The following is a 17,169-nucleotide window of genomic DNA, read 5'->3' on the forward strand; positions in this document are numbered from 1 at the left end:
GGCACACACGTAGGAAATAGTGTATTCCCAGCTTTGTGTTTTCTATACTTTCCGAGAGAGAAGTACGCGACGGTTCAATCTCATTTCCCCACAGCACAGGCGTGGCAGTACCGATCCCATTCAGCAAGGAGGACTTGGCAGCTTCCTCTAAAGGTCATGTCACTGGCCAGCACAGTTTGAGTTGAAGTGATTGCAGACATGTAGGCAAACATCCAGAGGGTCAGCAGGTCCCAGGTCTGAGCCATGGGGAATCCACAGTTTCTGGAGTGAGCAGGCGTCAGGAGGGGAAGCCCAATAAAGAACAAGAAGGTCATGCAGAGCTCTGAAGGAGAGCAGCTGTCACCCTTTGTACCTTAAAGCCAACAGCCAGGACATCTTTAATAAGGCAGTGGTGTACGAATGACACATCTTGATGACCTACTGTGTACTCAGCACTGTGCTGCTTGCTCTGTAGAGGCCCTCAGGCACAGGGGAGTTAGAAAGGCTTCATTTATCCTAACTCTTCTAACAACTAGCTTTGAGAAATTGGGAAAATCATTCAATCTCTCCAAGTGTTTATTTCATCTGTAAAATTGGAATAATATCTATATCATTCATTGAGCCCATAACGTTAAACTGAAGACATATTGTGAGCTAAGCATTATTTGAAAAGCCAAATGCATATGAGTAAATGAAAACAAATCAGTATCCTACAAGATAAATAAGTTCTAGGGATGCAATAATGTACAACATGGTGACTATGATGAAAAATATTTGGATGTTGGTAAGAGAGTCAATTTTAAGAGATTGCATCACAGGGAAAAAATGTGTAACCATGTATGATAATGGAGGTTAACTAAATTTACTGTGGTAATCATTTTGCAATATCCATACATATCAAATAGTTGTACTGTACACCTTCAACTTATTCAATGTTATATGTCAATTATATTTCAATAAAGCTGGAAGAAAATTTTAAAAAATAAAATAAATCATTGTGCTTTTTGTGGAAGTCACAGCCTATGAATATAGGCAAGTCTGATAAATTACATAAAATGCTTAGGATGTGGCAGTTATTATTTCATTTAATCCTCTCAGCAATCCCATAAAGAGTATGCCCTTTTCATATCAGCATTATCTACCACTGTTAAATGTTGAAAATACATCTAGGCTGATCCAAACTAAGGAAAAATTATTGAGTACTAGACTCATCTTAATTGCACACGTTAAATGGCCCCAATTAGCTGGTGCTTCTATATAATTAAAGTCAGTTTGTGGTGTGTTTCATATTCAAAAATAGACCGTATCTTTGATTGATTCATGCCTCCTGTTGATGACTCATTATGGCCCATCACAGTATTCTTAGCATCTGGGGCAGTGCATGGCATCTATTAAATGATTGATATATAATTGTTGAATAAAAGTGAGTACTTACTATATTTTTATCAGGCATTACTTATTCTGGAAATTGAATTGTATCTGATTTTTGTTCTTAGAAATTTTATAAGGGTCTCTGGATGAAAATAGTAAATTCTGGCCTAGGAGTCTTTAGAAAGCTGCATGAATAGAAATGGAGGCAGTGAGGGATCCCTGGGTGGCGCAGCGGTTTAACGCCTGCCTTTGGCCCAGGGCGCGATCCTGGAGACCCAGAATCGAATCCCACGTCGGGCCCCTGGTGCATGGAGCCTGCTTCTCCCTCTGCCTATGTCTCTGCCTCTCTCTCTCTCTCTGTGACTATCATAAATAAATAAAAATTAAAAAAAAAGAAAAAAAGAAATGGAGGCAGTGAACAGTGATGGAAGGCAGTCTTAGATGAAGAGGGTTCCCCACATCTCCAAAATAACCCTTTGAACACTACTTCTGCTCTGAACCATCTCTTCTTACTCCAAGATCTTGCTTCTAATGATGGATACTCTCCCAAGATTCTGCCCTTGGATTTCTGCTGTACTAGTAAATGTATGAATGTTAGAGTCTTTAAATCACAGTTCCACAACTTACTAGCTGGGTGAAGTTACCCAACTCTTCTCTTCTCTTCTCTTTTCTCTTCTCTTCTCTTCTCTTCTCTTCTCTTCTCTTCTCTTCTCTTCTCTTCTCTTCTCTTCACTTCTCTTTTTTCTTTTCTAAGTAAACTTTACCCCCAGCATGGTGGTGCTTGAATTCATGTTCAAGAGGGTCATGTTCTACTGACTGAGGCAGCCAGGCACCCCCAAAGTTATTTAATCTTAACTTCTCAGTTTCTCTTTATGTAAAATTGAGACGATGACAACTGGCCTGGTCAAGAGGATAAGCAAAATAGTGTCTCTGAGAGTATCTAGTACACTGAATGGAAGAATGGGAAACTAGAACCAGGGATAGGTACATGTTATAGTAAAGCTAGGTGGATAAGAAATATAGAATGTTTTTGGTGCCTCACCTATATCCCCTTGACACTCAGCATTCCACTCATGCTCTTGCCTATGACAAGTGCCTGTGGCACTCTGCATTCAGCCTTTATCCAGCTATAGGAGTTTGCCTTGGCTCACATCTAAGGCAGAATGAATGGAAGCCCCTGTGGCTGAATGCCCCTGGGAAAGCCCTCAACTAATGAGAGGTGGGAGGTAGTGGATAAATAACTGCGCGCTCTCTCCTCTCGGATGGGCCCGCTCTGAGGTATGATTTACACTGCCTCTCAGAGACCTCCAGTGAGACTGAGCCCCAGTGGCCCCCAGTAATAGCCTGCCCATAACACATTCTCTAATGACTTCCTTTCCTTCTCTGTTTCACATCTGCGTTCATCTTCCAGTGCCTCCGGGGACCCCTGGATCCTTATCTCAGGGTCTGTTTCTGGGGAAGCTACCCTAAAATAATCAAATCATTCACAGTAGGAGGTATAACTGTGCGTGTAACTTTGTGAGGTTGCTGAGTGGAGAAGTTGAGGGAAGGAAATGGAGGCTGATGTGGGTAGAAATAATCCAGAATGGCAAGTTCTCTGTGCTAGGGAGTTACCAAGAGTGCTAAGGGAAAGGTACGAGTCATGGTACAGCTAAGGCTGGATAGCGCTGGGCAGGAAGTAAGCTGAATATCCAGAATTGTTTTCCTCCAAAAACACAGCATAACCCGGAAACACAAAGACAAGAAAATGAATGAGACAGAGGACCAGGCATAGGCGCAATAAGAGAAGCAAGAGAAGCCCAATTAATTACCATCTTCAAATTACTACTATGACATACCACTACTTTACATTGATTTCCATGGGGTCTCTGAAGGTCAAGTCTAGGGTATGGGGGCACACAAGCAGTCAGTTCTAGCGAGCAAGACAGAAAGCAGTGAAGGCAAATAGAATCAATGGATGAAGGAGAGTAGATTGTGTGAAGCAGGACAGAGGCCAGGGAAGCTGGAGATAGACTTGCTAGGAGGGCAGGGGCAGGAGGTGACAGGCTATGCCTGTGAAAGGGATAATAGTCTCAGAACCAGACCTCTTCAAGCCCCGAGTGCAGTTCTGCTGACTCAGATGGGCCAGAGATGGAGGTCTGGAGTCCAGGAAGCATGCAGGGGTTCAAGGAACCTGAAAGGTTCACATGGATTTTGAAGTCACTGAAGATGATGGCCAGGAACAGGGCAGAAGTGAAGGGACACAGTCAGCTGAGTCTGAGGACGTGTGGACAGGTCCTGAAAGTCACAGTGCTGAGAAGGGCGCAGGCTTCGTGTGAATAGCAGATGAGAACAGAGGAGGGGAGTGAGAGGCTAAGAAATCACAGTGGAGAGAGGACAGGAAGCTGGTGCTCCAGCCCACCCTCTGGTCCGAGGGAGTGGGAGGAGGTGAGGCCTGCATGCTAGAAGACCTGGGAGGACAGTGATTTCAGAGGAGAGCCTGCTTCAGGCCAGGAGAAGGAGGAAAGAGGAAAAAAATGGATTGATGTTCATGGGGACCGTAACGGCCACTGTCCGTGGCACCGTGGCTAGGTCACGGCACGTGGGTATTTGGGCAAACGTTATTCCATGTGTTTCTGTGAGTGCATTTCTTAGAGGAGATGAACGTCGACATTGGCAAACTTTCAGGAAAGCAGATCGCCCTGCAGAATGTGGGTGACCCCCATCCAGCAGGCTGAAAGCCTTAACAGAAGATGACCCTCCCTGAAGCCGGGCGAGTTCTGCCCACAGACTTGACCCGCAGCATCAGCCCCTCCCCGGGTCTCCGGGCTGCCGGGCCACCCTGCAGGTTGTGGCCTGGCCTGCTTCCACAGGGTGTGAGCCAATTCCTTAATCAATATCCATCAATCTCTCTCTCTTCCTTTCTCTGAATAGATAGACTATATATGCACACTGATCTGTATCTATAAATCTAAAAGTTTTTTTTTTAATTTTATTTATTTATGATAGTCACACACACACACACACACAGAGAGAGAGAGAGAGAGAGAGAGAGAGACAGGCAGAGACATAGGCAGAGGGAGAAGCAGGCTCCATGCACCGGGAGCCCGACGTGGGATTCGATCCCGGGTCTCCAGGATCGCGCCCTGGGCCAAAGGCAGGCGCCAAACTGCTGCGCCACCCAGGGATCCCATGTATCTATAAATCTAGATCTCCATCTTCACACACACACACACACACACACACACGCATGTACATCGCATTGGTTCTTTTTCTCTCCAGAATGCTGACGAATACAGAAGCTTAGAAGCTTAGGGACTTTCCCCACAACGGGGTGCAGATCCCAAAGATTACCATGAAAGGCAAAATGGTAAATGAATGCGGGAGAACACAGGGCTGAGGATGAGATTCTGATTTGGTAAAGTGAGGATAAGGAACAGACTTGAAGGATTCATGAGAATAATGGTATAAACCTGGGTTCTAGCAATTAAGTTTAATTATGGAAAACAAAAATGATTCTGAATTATTTCAATAAAGTTTGGGTATAACATAGGGAATTGGGTGCTTACAAAACCTTAAGAATAGCCGCGTTACCGAGAAGTGATTCCTAGAACGACGCAGCAAACAGGCCTTCCAGGGAGCCACAGTCGGGAAGACGCCACCTCTAGAAATGGGGGCCTTGTGAACACATTGCTTCAGCTGCAATCCAGGAGGCCAAATGCCCCTTAGGTACTGCAGGCAGTGTTTAGGGCCTGCAAGACTTAAGAGTCCACAAAAATAGTTGAATTTTTTTTAAAACCAGGGAAAAAAAGAATTTTTAAGGTGAATTAAATGTTTCAATATATGATAATACATTCATATTTATCCCAGGATAGTCCTAGAAGACAGTTTTTATTATTTTCTTAATGGAGGATGTACCACATCGAGGCAAGAGTGCCAGGGATAATGAAAGTCCTAATGTAGCCTTGAAGGTCATTGCTGCTGCCACCTCTGTAGCTGCCTCTGACACTGGTAAAGCTGGTGCCCAGAAACACAATGTACTGCAAAAATAGTATGTTGGGTTGTAGAGATGGGGAAGGAAATGGAAAGCCTCACCTTGACCTTCCTAACTGGTGTGAGGGTGTCCAATCAGTGGAAATGATTTCATATCCCAAATTCTAGCTCCCCGATGAGGAGTCTAGAACAAGTGGTTTTTAGATTTCTAGCTGTGGTATCAGCAGACCAATATGAGGGAGGTGGGAACGGACATTGAGTGCCTGTCCTGCCACATCCACCACACTTGAGTTAGCAGGAGCACAACAGGGCTTCCTACTAGAGCAAAGGGAGGACAAGCAAAGTCTCTGATATAAAGTAAGTGAGTATAAAGTCAAACTTTGCTGAAAACAACAACAACTTTGCTGGAAATGAAAGAAAAATGCTATTCTGCACACCAAGGGACAACTTTTTTCTGGCCAGTACTAAAGGCAAGTCTCAGGTTCTGATCCCACCCAAATCTGAGCAGATGTTACTATTAGGCACCAGTAGATCTTCCTCTACTCAATGTTAGTAGCAAAGGAGCCACAAATAAGGGGATGAGGCCAATTCATATTCAAGTAAACAGAACACTTCAACTTCTTTTGTTATTTTTCCTTTCCTTGGATCCCATTTTTTTTCTTTTTTTAAGATTTTGTTTATTCATAGAGACACACACACACACACACAGAGAGAGAGAGGGAGAGGCAGAGACACAGGCAGAGGGAGAAGCAGGCTCCATGCAGGGAGCCTGACGTGGGACTTGATCCCGGGTCTCCAGGATCACACCCCAGGCTGCAGGCAGCGCTAAACTGCTGTGCTACCAGGGCTGCCCGGATCCCATTTTCTACCACTCTTCTTTTTGCTCACTGGGCTCCAGCAACCCAGGATTCCTGCTGCTCCTACAATATGTCAAACACTCCCACCTCAGGGCCTTTGCACCTGCTATTCCTAGGTAGGAAATAACCTGACTTACTGTCTCACCTTCTTTAGGTCTCTCTTCAAATGGACCAAATATAAAAAGGGCAATCTTGAGCCTCCCTCTCTGCTCTACTTTCCTATACAGCACTTAGCATTTTCTGACATACTTCATTTTATACATTCATTTGATTATGATGCATCTTCACCTTCAGAAAATAAGCTCTATGATGACTGGAACTTTAGCACCTCTTCTAGGGCCCAATGCTAATTAAGTGCCCAAAAGTACTTGCAGGTGAGTGAATGAGTGAGTGAGTGAATGAATGAATGAAGAATATTAACATTAAGGCCCTCCTTTTCTTCATTTGAGCTATCGTGATCATCTTCAAAGTTCTTTGAGATACACATTTTGTATTTAGATCAGAACTGAAACTGAGAGGAATTACAGTCAAAAAGTGCTCTGTTTTAGCAATCCAAATTTATAGGTAGTTTCTTGGTAGTTACACAATTCTCCATTTTATATATGAAGAGAGACCCAAAGACAATGGACTAGCTGAGAGCTGCACAGGGTCAAAGTGCCTACCATCGTGACTTCTACTCTTTCAGTATGACTATTTTCATGTATACTCTAGGAATCGTGTGGAAAAAAAAAATAACGTGGGCAACCCTCTCTTTTATTTTTGTTGAGCTTAGAAAATAATATGGCTCTATATCTTTGGTCATATATGGTTTAAGGATTAATATCATGAATTATGCACATATAAAAGGGATTGGCTTACATCTATTCTTCAGCCCCTATACCCTTTTAAAGATATGATCTCTCGAGAAGAACTAGTCCAATCTCACAATGTGTTATTTAAAGTCCTTGTTACAAAAGAGTTTACAAATCATTTCCATTCATTATGTTCCTATCATCTGTTGGCAGTATGACATCCAATTAGGCAGTGTTAGCTCCCTTGAAGACGGAAACATTCATCATTTTGGCAAATAAATAGTGTCTAGAGTCACTAACCACGGCACAGCTAAATTCATCTTGTCCTGGGAGATAGCAGACACTTAGAATTTTTAAAAGAAAATCTAAAACCATCTTCGCTGAAATTATTATTGCCAACTAAATGGTTCTATTTATACTAGATTCTTCTGACCTTAAAATCATTCCTATAGTATTTCCCCTTGTTCTTGTTTCCGTGAGGCTGGCAACCAGAAAAGTGAGTCATTAATTACGCTTTACTTTTGGACAGGTACATTTTTTTGCAAATAGATGATACCTGGAGATTCTATTCTAAGATTAGAAAGACTTGTAGCAAGTTTTTCTTGGAACAGATTTGCAGTGACATTTGGCAGAAAGGAGGAAGGTGTAGACATAGACAGCTAGAGGGAATTTCAGCTGTGTTCAGGCCGTCTAGAGCATCAAACCACATTGGGGGATGTTCTGGAAGGCCTACCAGCTGGTCGTGTAAGAGACCAGAATAAGGGATTGAGTCTGACCACGGGGTGGTGAGAGCAAGTGGCCTCTCATCACTAATCCGAAGAAGAATGGCACCAAATAAAGCTCTTGAGATGAAGAACACACAACAAAATCCTAGTGAAGCTACATCTTGTTTGTTTTCTTTGTGGGGGGCCTTGCTTGGGAGTTTTTTTGTAGCCAGATCTGTTGTAGGCAATGCAATTCTGCAGGAAATAGCTGTAAATCCTTTTTTTCCTCTCCCTGTCAAGGAAGAGTACGGGAATGCGACTGAATGAAACTTCGTCACCATAGGATGTTTTACTATTTTCTTTCTTTAAAAAGCGCAAGACAAAGCTGTTGAGGTTTGATTTCCCGGCCTGCTGCTGTGCCCCTCTGCGCTCCCGGAGTCAGGGCCGGCTGTCGTGTCCTGAGACGCGCTGGCCGCCAGGGGTGGGCCCCCGGGGCCTGGGCCGGCTGGGCCAGCCTTCCTGCAGCAGGTGTCCGGGAGCTCGCCGTGCGCACTGCGCCTCCCACCCGAGACCCGCTTGGACATCAGTGACAGCCACGTGGCCACGCGCCTCCCACGGGGGCTCGGGGTTGAGCTCAGCCAGAGCAGCATGAACCATGAACCAGGTGCGTGCCCCCCGGGGACCACGCCAAAGCCAGTGCCTCGTGACTGAGCTTCTTGATCGCCCTGATCAGGTCGTCTTGGCTGACATCCTGTACAAATTTGCCCTTTCCTTTTTTTTTTTTTTTTTAATTTAAAGCTTTTATTTATTTATTTGACAGAGAGAGGGAGTGAGAGCACAAGCAGCGGGGACAGCAGAGGGAGAGGGAGAAGCAGGCTCTCTGTTGAGCAGGGAGCCCAACGCAGGACTGGGTTCCAGGACCCCGGGATCATGACCTGAGCCGAAGGCAGACGCTTAGCCCACTTAACCACTCAGGCGCCCCTGCCCCTTCCCTTAAACACATGCTGCTGTAGTTCACCCAGAGGTATCGGACCTCCATCCTATGCTTCAGAGCCTCACACACTTCAATAATCGGGACTCTCAGCTCCCACACCTATCATCTCAGACCAAAATCCTTTTCCAGAAGGCAGAGGATCCATGCCAGCGGTGGCACACATGTCACACAAGATATTCCCTGGAACTGCACCCAGAACTCAAGCTTCTTCCGGATTGCCTGCTTGTGCTTGCTGGTAAATTCCTCCAGACTGGTCTTGAGCATGTCCAGCTGCTTCGACATGTGGGCTAGCTGGTCCTCAGCCAAGACAGTTCCTTGCTCCTTATACTTGGCCTCAGCAAGCTTCTTGGCAGTGACGCTGGTTCCCACCCCACAGCAATGCATCCCCATCCTGGGCCTGTGGGTTGCCCTGCTGCTGGAACCCTGGATCTCCTCATTATTACAGGATATTTTAGTTAAGATCTTTCTGAATGGTAAAGACAGAAAATTCTATGCAAACTGACTACATTGGATTATGTAGCTAACACTCCAGCGGTCAGGTGGGCTTTAGACACTAATTCAAGGCTCAAAGGTATTGTTAGGATATGGCTTTTCTTCATTTCTCAGCTCTGCCTTCCAATGATTGGCTTCAGCCTCAAGTTCCATATGGAAGCAAATGAGGCAGAAGTTCCAGCTTTGTATTATCTCAGATTCAAGCCCATTGAGAAAGAGTACCTGCCCCTATTCCAAAGTCTTAGCAAAGATTTCATTGGCTCTTTAAAGCTGTTGTAGGCCATATGTCATCCTTTTATCCACACTTACAGCCTAGAGAATATTAAGCTCTTGTTGACCAGGTACCTCTGGATTGGAGATGGGAAATGATTAGAACCACTGGGATTGAGAATGGGAGTAAAGTCCATAACTAAAACTTAGGGAGTGTTATGAAGAATGCGAAAAGCCCCAATAATCACAAGTGCCCACAAACTAGGTAAAAATCTGAAGTGTATTCATATTCAGACCTACTACACTGAATATGGTATGACTTGACATATTCCATGACTGTAGGGGACAGCAGCATGTATTTCCAGTAAGACTGAGAGGATGAGCAACATTGAGTTGGTAGAAAGAGTATAGGACTAGGCTTCAGGATTGCTGAGTAATAATCTTGTTTTGACTACTAAGTTTTCCATGTGATCATGAGTAATTCATCTATTCACCTTGCCTTTCTGGTTCTCAGGCTGCTGCTGCTTCTTCTTCTTCTTCTTCTTCTTCTTCTTCTTCTTCTTCTTTTTTTTTTTCATCTGTTAGATGAAAGAAACATCTGCCTGCATTACTTATCTCAATGGGTTATTGTATGGCTAAAATCAGATAAAAACACTATGTACAATGAAGCACATGGTTTTATTAGTTTATCAAGAGACCTATATCCATACAAATATAACCTATTTTGTTTTTGTAGATGATAATGAGTCTAATTCACCCAATAATTTTTACTTCTAAAGGTTGTGCAGTTCTTGAATTCCTGACTGCAAAATTGAGGCAAGTTTCTTTTATCAGTTCCAACAACTGAATCCAAAGTTTAAGCAGATATTCGTTTACTGACATCTTACTAAAAAGGAACATTTGAAGAGTTAGCATAAGATCTGAGATGTAGGCAATCCATTAACAGATTTTTTTTCATTCTTATTCATTCCTCACACAGATATTTTTGAGTACCTACTGGGCAATGAACAGTATAGAAGTGGTTCTTAATACAGCTTAGAGTTAAGGTAGCATTAAGATATTAAACTAGCTTAATAGTTTAAGACAATCACATAAATGGATATATAATCAAAAACTGATAAGAGCTATATAACATTCTGTTAGAGAGGAATGAAAGAAGGAGGCTTCTCTGTTGAAGTGACATTTAATCTGAAACCCAACTGATGAGTAGATTAGTCATTAGAAAGCAGGATGGGGGTGAATAAGAATCGGGAGTGTTACTGAGGGAAATGCTGGTATAAAAGTCCCATATTAAATGCATTATTTCTGTTCACCCAGCATTGGTAATCCAAACCTCTCCTATGGGGAACTCATTTCCTGTTGTTTAGATAGATTCTACTAAATATCCAACTGAGATGGATCACAGCACTCTCCTTCCCAGGCAATGGTGATTGGTTCACTTCAAGCTAGCTAGCTAAGATGTTCCCTGGAACTTTTCTTATAAAATATCAAAAAACCAGAACCATTTAGCTGTGGTTATTAAGCTAAGAATGTGTAATAATGTGAGAACCCACTGTATAGCCAGAGGGAGCATAGTCTGCACAAGACTACCCTCACTTCTGACACCAACAGCAAATTTGGTAGCTCCCCAGACTACCCTCACTTCTGATAATTCACTATAAGGACTCAAAGAACTCATTCAAAGCTGCTATATTCATGATTACAGTTTATTACAGGGAAAGGGTGCATATTAAAGTCAGCCAAAGGACAAGACACATTGGCTAGGAGGGTAGCAAACCTGGAGCTTCCAGTTGCCCTCTCCCTGTAGAGTTAGGATAGCATCACTCTCTTGACATCTATGTGTAACAATACGCACATGGTGTCCAGAGTTTTTATTGGGGCATGATTGATTAAATTCTGGGCTAATCTCAGTCTCCAGAGGCCAACTAATGGCACATGACTCAAAGTCTCCACCTGAAATCACATTGCTGATTTTGCTCAACCCACCGACCCCAATTCATATTGTTATGCTTTGGTTGGCCTATGGCCCCCAGGCCAACAGAAACTCTTATCAAACATGACATACCAAGGGCTTAGAGATTACCCCCCAGAAGCCAAGGGGAAAGGCCAGACCTCTCTTTGGGTAAGATTGATTTTTCACTGCACAAATAGACATCTCTGACAGTGGCTATCTTGCCTCCATTATGACAGTCCATGTTAAGATGGAACCAAAGATAAGCAGAGCTTAAAAATGAAGCAACAGAGCACTAAAGGCATAATTTGAGTTCTTGGAATATGCCATGTCTGAAGTCAGCTGCTTTTTAGGCTTCTCACTTGCATGAGCTACTGTATTTCTTTTTTGATTACATTTGAGTCAACTTTTGTTCTTGCAGTTAGCGGGTCTGAGGTAGCAAAGAACTTGCTGATTCCAAAGATTTGGGAGAAAAGCTGGAATACAATAAGCAAAGGGAAGCGAGTGCTAGATAAGGCTAAAGACATTGCAGGGGCTAGATCATGTGAGGATTTGTATGCTATATTAAGGATTAGGGAATTTATCTTAAGTGCAGTGGGAATTTCTGAAGAGGAAAGTAGCATTATCTGATTTATGTTTGTAATCATATATATGGAGAATGGAAGAGGTTGTGTGGGAAGAGTGGAGATAAAGAAGGTTATCTACATTTGAGAAAAATAAGGGGGTAAAATTGGCAGGATATGATGACTGATTGGCTATGGGTGGTGAGAAAGAAGGATGTACCCAGAATTATTCTCAGGTTTCTGGCATGAGCCACTGAGTGGATGGAAGTACCATTTATTGAGATGAAAAGGGAGGGCCAGGGGTTGGAGATCAGCCTTGGATATGATAAATTTAAAAAGCCTGTGAGTCTTTACCATAAGGGATTGGTTTTAAGGAACTAGGAGAGGGATCCCTGGGTGGCGCAGCAGTTTGGCGCCTGCCTTTGGCCCAGGGCGCGATCCTGGAGACCTGGGATCGAATCCCACGTCGGGCTCCCGGTGCATGGAGTCTGCCTCTCTCTCTCTCTCTCTCTCTCTCTCTCTCTCTCTCTCTCTCTCTCACTGTGTGCCTATCATTAAAAAAAAAAAAAAAAAAAGGAACTAGGAGAAGATAGTATGTAGTGAAGGCAGAAGTGGTCAACTAGGTTAAATCCTGAGAATTACCGTAAGAACCATTAAAGTGTCTGCTGGATTTAGAGACACAGCAGTTATTAAGGACTTCAGCAAGAGCAGTTTTAATGGAGGATGGCAAAGAAGCCTTATAGGTTGGGATAAAGAATGAATAGGAAGCAAGCAATGAAGACTCTGCATTAGGCAACTATCTTGATGCAATTGTCTGTGAAAGGAAGTAAAGAGAAAACTGAGCAGGAACATGGAGCCAAAGGAAGGTGTTTAGCAAGGTGAGGGGGGTGTTGTCTGTCAGATGGGAGATGCTTGGTTATGTCCGAATGCAGATAGATTCCACTAGCGAGAAATGTGGAAGATGTAAAGAAAAATAAGATGCTAGTTGGGGGTAATGATTAATGATAACCACTCTGACAAAAGGATCCAACAATATATAATTGCTCCAGCTCCAGCCATCTTGTGTCCCCTCATCTTTAGTATATGGGTTCCGTGTTCGCTGTGCCCCTCTTATCAAGTGAACAGAAGAGGGAAGAACCACTCCTGCTTTTTAAGCTTCTGGGCCAACATCACTTCTGATCACACTATATTGACAAAAACTCATCGTGTGGCCTCAACTAAAGGGCAAGGGAGCTTGGGGAACATGGTCTCTGGCTGGGCAACTACTTCTTGGCATCAAGTCTATACTGTGGAAGGAGAAACCTGAATTTAGAAGAACAATCATTTTGGCTGCAGGTAATAACCAATTGAACACATCCTCTGAGAAGGCAGGATGGAGTGGGATGCAAAACACATGTGGATGAATTTGCCTTTGAAAGGAGGGACAAATCCTTCATTGTAAGGGAAGGGTGAAGAAAAAAAATGAGGGCTTGTGTTTTGAGCACTTGCAAGGACTGCCAACTAGAGGAACAAAATAAGGGTAATAGATGCTGAAACCTGCTTGTGCCCAAATTTGGGGTCCTCACCCGCTCATCTAGAATTTGGCTAAACAATGAGGACCACTGGTCAGCTACTTTAGTAAGAATTTTTACTCATATCATAGAATATATGATTAGGCGTGGATGATCCTGAAGAAAGTCAAGATTGATTCCTTTGGGGGCGAGGCCACACTATTTTTTATCTCTGTCGTGATAACCTAAAAGAAAGACTTGGAGAGAATGAAGTTTTGTCTTAAAATGGAAATATTTTAAAACAGAGCCAAGGCTTTGCCCTCCCTTAAATATCGTAGCATAAAAAACAAATGGAAACCTTGCTAAAAGTCACATGGGGGGAGGAAGCCAAAACATGAACAATCACTTGCTCTCAACCTCATGGAAGCCAAGGGAAAGCCGATCAGGAGCTGGGGCAGGTGAGCCGGCTTTGATACTCCAGCGAGAGGTGAAGCTCACAGCACAAATTCAAAAAGCTCTGCTATACTAAGCTTCACGGTCTTGGCTTCCGGACAAGAAAGAGAACTTGTGACTGAAAGGGATACTCCAAAAAGAATTTCAATGAGGTACAACTTGAGGAAAAACAATAAGTTGCCCAGATTGCTTGGATCATAGGCAGAGGGCTTGGCATGTGGCATGAATGTCATCAGCTGAGAACACAGCCTTGATTGGTAGCTGCGGAGCCTGGTGGAGCCTGCTGCCCACGTGGTCCCCTCGGGCTGGCTTCCTGGTGAATGCTATTTGGTGAGTGCCAATCCACTCCCCTCTGTTGGCTGTTTTTTCCTCCCTCCAAATTATTCCCACAGAATCTTTCCCACCCTAGGCACTGTGATGTTCTTTACTAAGATGCCATCATCTCTTGGCTTGGCACAAAATTTTCCTTTGAGATGCTTGGCAGTATTGGTGGTATGAATACAAAATGTCTCAACCCTTCGGAGAATTGTTTGCTGTTTCTTACAATGATAAACCTACCTCTACCCTGTCAGCTAAGTGTTCCGTTCCTCGGTTTTTACCAAAGGGCAATGAAAACATATGCTAACACAGACTTTCAAAGAATCTTCATAGCAGCCTTACTCATAAAAGCAGAAAGCTAGACGTAGCCTAAATGTCCACCAACAGGAGAAGGGATAAGCAGGTTGTGGTACGTCCATACAATGGATTACTACTTGACAGTAAAAAGAAATCTCCTGATAAATGCAACAACACAGATGAATCTCAAAAATATTATGTTGAGTGAAGAAAGCCAGGCACAGACACACACACACAGAGAATCATACAGTATGTTTCTGGGGTGACAAAAGTGTTCTCTCTCTTGTTTTGGGTAGTGGTTACAATTCAATACATAAAATGCAGTGTAAAGTTGTCAAAAACTATCCAACTGAACATTTAAGATCAATGTTGTTTATTGAACATAAATTATACCTTAATAAAAATAATCTTCCTTTGTGAAATGCTATTAACATAACCTTTACATATTCTCAGGTGTCAGGTGCTTGATAATAGGCTTTCTGTCCCATCTCATCCCTTAGAATGGCTTATGGGATAAATCCCAGAATTCAATAGCAAACACCAACAAAGGTACCTGAAAAAATGCAGGTACCTTTAAATCAAGGGAGAAACCAGGTAGATGCTGGGGCTTCACCAAGTGGCATTGAGGTTAAAGTCTGCTCTCTGCTTGGCAAGCAACAGACACCTCTTCTAGTGCCTGGAAAGAGGTCAGTGCTAAGTCAGCTGTATCAGCCCCTGGAGTTTACACAGAGAGAATTTAGCAGGAGTTCACCCCTGGAGTCTTTTTCAAAACAAAACAAAACAAAAAAAGATTTTATTTGTTTGACAGACAGAGAGCACAAGCAAGGGCAGCAGAAGAGGGAGAAGCAGACTCCCCACTGATCAGGGAGCCTGATGCAGGGCTCAATCCTAGGACCCTGGGATCATGACCTGGGCCAAAGGCAGATGCTTAACCCACTGAGCCACCCAGGCACCCTGGAATTTGCCCCTATAGTCTTCTGTGTAGTCATCCCGAACTGCAGATTCAGTGCCTGGTAAGAACCTGCCTCCTGGTTCTTAGACCATTATAGAAGAGTCCCTTCCCTGAGTTCCTAATGTATTCTTAGCTGTACCATACAACTCAGAATTTATTTTATGTTAATAAAATAAATATAATATAATGAAATGGTTAAAAGCATGATCTTTGTAGTCAGAGACCTGAGTGCAAATTCTATGACTCATTATCTGTCTAAATTTGGACAATGCACTCAACCTCCCTAAGGTTCAATAACCTTTTGTACTAGACAGGGGGGTTTTCCAAGAGGGAAAGACTGAAGAGGGCTCTGTGCTATCCTTGCCAAACTTACAAATCAGTTTCACCCTCTTGGCAGGAGTGAGCGGTTGGTAGGGGAAAGAGGGGCTGTTGTGCTAACAGCAAGAAAACATCAGCAGTGGAGACAAGGCAGTCCCCCCACTAGCAATTTGTATGCAATTGCATCACTTTCAAAGCTTGTCGGCCTATATTATTTAGTGTGAAATAGGTACTATCATACACATTTTATAAATATGGAAAATGAGAATCAAAATCTGTGTCTATACCAACATAAAGCTGACTACAAGCAGCTACGCCTTCTATAAGTAAACAAAGGGTGCCCAGTAATTTTTATTGTCTAATAGAGGCAAATATTTTTAAATTTTTATTGAAGAATTAAATACATAAAATGCAGTAAGTGTGCACTTTGATAAATTTTTTTTTAATTTTTTTATTTATTTATGATAGTCACAGAGAGAGAGAGAGAGTGAGAGGCAGAGACACAGGCAGAGGGAGAAGCAGGCTCCATGCACCGGGAGCCCGATGTGGGATTCGATCCCGGGTCTCCAGGATCGCGCCCTGGGCCAAAGGCAGGCGCCAAACCGCTGCGCCACCCAGGGATCCCCACTTTGATAAATTTTTACAAGTTGAACATCCACAAGTAGTCATCACCCAAATTAAGAGCCTGAACAATGCCAACACATCCAAAGAGCAAACTCTCTCTTAGCTTCATGCCCCTTTTAGTCAACAGAATACCCCCCCCCCAAAATAACCATATTTTGGCTTCTGCTATAGATTGAATGTCCTTCTCAAATTCATCTGTTAAAAATCTAGTCCCCACTGGAATGGTCTTTGGATGTTGGCCTTTAAAATTGATTGGAATTAGTGCCCTTCTGACGAAGCCCCCGGGGAGCTCCCTTGCTGCCCCTGGCATGTGAGGACACAGCCCAAGGACACTGTCTATAAACCGGGAAGCAGGTTCTCACTGGACACTGCGTCTGCCGGTGCCCTAATCTTGAGCTCCCCAGCCTCCGGAACCAGAAGAAATAAAAGTTTGTTGTTTCATGCACCCAGTCGGTGGCATTCTGTTATAGCAGCCAGAAGCAACTAAGACAACATCTAACAGCAAAATTAGTGTTGCCTGTTTTTGAACTGCGTCTAAATGGGATCCCATGGAATCACGCATGAGCGCTCTTTAGTGTCCATTGCTTTTGTTCAGTTTGGGGAGAGTCATTCATGTTGCCGTGACTCCTGCATCCACATAGCTGTGCGGTCTCCCACCGGGAGGACAGACGCGGTGTGTCTGTCCATCCTCGGTGGATGGGCATTTGGGTAGTTCCCAGCTGGAGACCTTTATGATCAGTGCTGCTAGTAACGTGCATGTCTGTTGGTGAACCCAATATACACGTTTCTGTTCGGGGACCACGTCCTAGCGGAGCTGCTGGGTGCCGGGTAGT

General features: G+C 43.5%; 1 pseudogene; it reads right to left on the reverse strand.

Annotated features, from left to right (window-relative positions):
- Window positions 1-8,520: 8,520 nt before the first annotated feature.
- On the reverse strand, window positions 8,521-9,935 carry LOC112644337 (vacuolar-sorting protein SNF8-like; annotated as a pseudogene).
- Between the last annotated feature and the right edge of the window lie 7,234 nt (window positions 9,936-17,169).

The sequence above is a fragment of the Canis lupus genome, chromosome 32 (genome assembly GCF_003254725.2).
Source record: "Canis lupus dingo isolate Sandy chromosome 32, ASM325472v2, whole genome shotgun sequence".
NCBI lineage: Eukaryota > Metazoa > Chordata > Mammalia > Carnivora > Canidae > Canis > Canis lupus.